Raw genomic sequence first — 4,342 nt, 5'->3', positions numbered from 1 at the left:
AAAAGAAAAGAATCTTAATGAAAGAAGAGAGAAAGAAGTTCTTAGAATCTCAATGAACAAAAACACAAGTTTCTGAAACAAGAAAACAAATGTCTCATATAGTCTAAAGAATACGGTTTTTACTAGGGAATTTAGCAGTTTTCTAGCAGATTCTGATCTATCTCTATGTGATATAATAGGTGCAAAGCTCAACAGCTCCACTTCACGGTTATGTGTGAGGGCCTCATTTTCTTTAGCTGTGGGATTGGAAAACAAGTCAATTCTTTTATTATAATTTTGAAATCCAGGAAACGCCAAAACCATTAGCTTTCTTTCCCATCAGTTTGGCAGAAATTCACTGAGGTGAAGAGACGGGGGTTATTTAAGGCTTCTATTTAGCTCAATTAAGGTAAATATCCACACATTTTTCTGAGAAATATGATTAGATAAGAGGATGCTGCCCCAGCTCCCCTGGGACTTGTATGTACTTTGTATTAGGCTTCTATACTCCAAAGAGTTCTGATTCTGAAACACATCTGGCCCCAGCGGTCTTGGATGAGGAGTAACACCTGTAACACCCAGAGGTGGCTGAGAACAGTGAATGAGAATCCATGGAGAGCACTGAAACTCACACCTCGAGAGACCTCTAATGTCCCTGCATCAGGCCAGTAGTTTCCACCACTTGCTGTTTAGATAGAGGCAGAGAAAACAAGTAGGGACACAATTTCATTAACTGGAAGGGAGAACATTCCTTCGCCCTCCAACTAAGTCACAAGGCCAGGGAAGCTCTGCCGTAAGGCTAAACGCGACACTCAGGGAGCATTTGGAAACTTGCCCTGTGGCCTCTTGCCTCTAAAGCGGCAAGACCCTTTATGTGGCTCTGTCGTGAAAGGGAAAGGAGTGGAGAGAAACTGCTCAAATGACTGCAGAGACGTAGAAGCTTTCCTTATCAGGGAGAGAATGGGAAGCTGTGATTGCTGTGTCCTGTTACTGTAGTGAACATTTCAAAATTATGACATAAAAATAGTTTTTGTTTGTTCTTTTGAGATGGCGGTCTCGCTCTGTCACCCAGGATGGAGTGCAGTGGTGTGATCACAGCTCTCTGCAGCCTCAATGTCGCAGGCTCAAGTGATCCTGCTGCCTCAGCCTCCTGAGTAGCTGGAACTACAGGTACATGACACCATACCTGGCTAATTTTTGTAATTTTTGCAGAGATGGGGTTTCACCATGTTGCCCAGGCTGGTCTCGAACTCTTGAGCTCAAGCAACCCACCAGCTTTGGGTGGCCAAAAATGTTTATTTATTCGTTTGTCCCCCAGGCTGGAGTGCAATGGCACGATCTCAGCTTACTGCAACCTCCACCTCCCTAGTTCAAGCAATTCTCCTGCCTCAGCCTCCCAAGTAGCTGGGATTACAGGTGCCTGCCACCACATCCGGCTAATTTTTGCATTTTGATTTTTAGTACAGATGGGGTTTCACCCTGTTGGCCAGGCTGGTCTCGAATTCCTGACCTCAGGCGATCCACCCACCTCAGCCAAAGTGCTGGGATTACAGGTGTGAGCCACCGTGCCTGGCCCCAAAATGTTTTTTAATATCTGGGTTTTTATTGTTGTTGGTGGTGTTGGGTGTTTGTTTGTTTGTTTGAGACAGCATCTTATTCTCTTGACCAGACTGGAGAGCAGTGGCACGATCTTGGCTCACCACAACCTCTGCCTCTGGGTTCAAGCAATTCTCCTGCCTCTGCCTCCCGAGTAGCTGGGATTACAGGAGCAAGTACCACCAAGCCCGGCTAATTTTTGTATTTTTACTGGAGACGGGGTTTCACCATGTTGGCCGGGCTGGTCTCGAATTCTTGACCTCAAGCAATACACCCACCTCAGCCTCCCAAAGTGCTGGGATTACAGGCATGAGGCACCATGCCCGGCCAATACCTGGTTTTTCACTATGCTTCTATGAAGATGAGTTGTTCTTGAAATTATTTCACTAGTGGGGAAACACACTAAGTAGGAGAGCAACTTCACATTTTATTTATTTTTTCCAGAGAGAGGTGCCCAGGCTGGTCTCGAAACCTGGACCCAAGCAATTCTCCCCACCTCAGCCTCCCACAGTGTTGGGATTACAGGCGTGAGCCACCGCCTGTCACGTGTTCTTTCGACTGAGGGCATCGTCGCAGGACCTACTTGCCTCACAGGGTGTGGTGAGAATCCAGTGAGCACATCTATGTAAAGAGCTTAGAACAGTGCCAGGCACATAGTAAGGGCTCAGGACACATTAGCAACGAATATGGTTTTCGAGATCAGGGTCCCAGACAAAGCTATGCCAGCGCTCAAACAGTGTAGATCGGAGTCACCTAGGGGCATTTTTAAAACCATCAAAGCCGAGGCTACACCCCAGACCGATAAAGTCACAGCCTCTGGGGGTGGGGTCTAGGCATCAGGATTTTCTGGAAGTTTCCCAGGAGTTTTCAATGTGAAGCCACGTTTGGGAACTGTCTGGTCTAGAACTTTGTGTGCCTGAGGCCTGTGCTGGGAGAACTGACTTTGAAAAGACACAGATAGGCAGTCATTTTGCAGCTAGAGGTGAAGCAGATGGGGCTGGGGCAGAAGGGTGTGAGACGTGGGACCCAGCGGGGGACTACAGCTCCCAGGGGCCTTTGGGCCTGGCAACCACTGGCACCCCCACCCCCCTAGGCTGGGTTGGAGCCACTGTCTTCACCCGAGGAGGCCTCCCGAGCAGGAGGCGGGAGCAGCACTCTGAGCCCGGCTTGGGCACTAGAGGGAGCTCGTGGGGACGCGCCACGGCTCCATCCCTGCAGCTGGTTCAAACTGGTTTGGGCAGGGTGCGGCCTGGGCGGGCTGCATTCCAGGCCTCAGGCTCACGGCTGTCGGGGGCCTCCCCAAGGGCTGCGGACCTAGGGCAGGGAGCAGCAAGAGCAGGACCCCTGGGCAGGAGCCCAGCACCCTGAGAGGCTGGGGAGATGTCTAAAAACCCAGTCCTCTTTGTGTAAAATCATTTACTTGACCTCCCACGGGGGTCCCTGACTAAGGCTGACAGTGCGGCTCAGCCCCTCGATAGCGTTATTCCCAGACATTAGTGTGCATTAGAATCAATGCAGAGCTTCTTAAATGCAGAGGCCCAGTGCCCCCTCTCACCAAAGATCTTGATTCAGAACATCTGGGGTGGCCTTGTGGGCATCCATATTTTTAGCAAAGTATTTCTTTTTTTTTTTATACTTTTAAGTTCTAGGGTACATGGGTACAACATGCAGGTTTGTTACATATGTATACATGTGCCATGTTGGTGTGCTGCACCCATTAACTCGTCATTTACATTAGGTATATCTCCTAATGCTATCCCTCCCCCCTCCCTTAGCAAAATATTTCTAAGCTACAATCACACATTCAGAAAAAAAGGTTAGGAACAAAATGACTGTCAACCAACCAACCTGGCCCAGGTATAAATCGCTGGGACACTTGTGAAGGATGCAGAGACGCCTTCCCCAGACCTCCTCTCTCCCCAGGGAAGAAGATTTGGGCAATTAGCACTTTCAGTTAATATCCCAGGCTTTTTTTTTTTTTTTTTTGATAAAGGTAATTTTCTTTTCATTTTTTATTTTATTTTTTGAGACAGGGCCTGGCTGTGTCACCCAGGCTACAGTGCAGTGAAGAAATCTCGGCTCACTGCAGCCTTGACCTCTGGGCTCAGGTGGTCCTCTCATCTCAGCCTCCCAAGTAGCTGGGACCACAGGCGTGTGCCACCACTCCTAGCTAAGTTTTGTGTTTTTTGTAGATACAGGAGTTTCGCCATGTTGGCCAGGCTGGTCTCAAACTCCTGGCCTCGAGATCTGCCCGCCTTGGCCTCCTACTCCCAAAGTGCTGGGATTATAGGCATGAGCCACCATGACAGGCTGGCTTTTTTTTTTTTTTAATGAGTCATTTTAGACATTCACAGTTTTGATATTGTTACAAACAGCAGCTGAAGAAATAAAACGTTCCAAATATTGAAAATCCCTCTCAGCTGAACACCTGAGGTCAGGAGTTCAAGACCAGACTTGCCAACATGGCAAAAATCCATCTCTCCTAAAAATACAAAAAATTAGTCAGGTGTAGCTGGGTGTGGTGGCTCACGCCTGTAATCCCAGCACTTTGGGAGGCCAAGGCGGCAGATCACCTGAGGTCGAGACTTCGAGACCAGCCTGGCCAAGATGGTGAAACCCCGTTTCTATGAAAAATACAAAAATTAGCCGGGTGTGGTGGTGGGTGCCTGTAATTCCACCTACTCGGGAGGCTGAGACAGGAGAATCACTTGAACCCGGGAGGAGGAGGTTGCAGTGAGCCGAGATCATGCCACTGCACTCCAGCCTG

This window comes from Colobus angolensis, unplaced genomic scaffold, assembly GCF_000951035.1.
Source record: "Colobus angolensis palliatus isolate OR3802 unplaced genomic scaffold, Cang.pa_1.0 Scaffold319, whole genome shotgun sequence".
Lineage (NCBI taxonomy): Eukaryota > Metazoa > Chordata > Mammalia > Primates > Cercopithecidae > Colobus > Colobus angolensis.
This window is presented reverse-complemented; position numbering follows the sequence as displayed.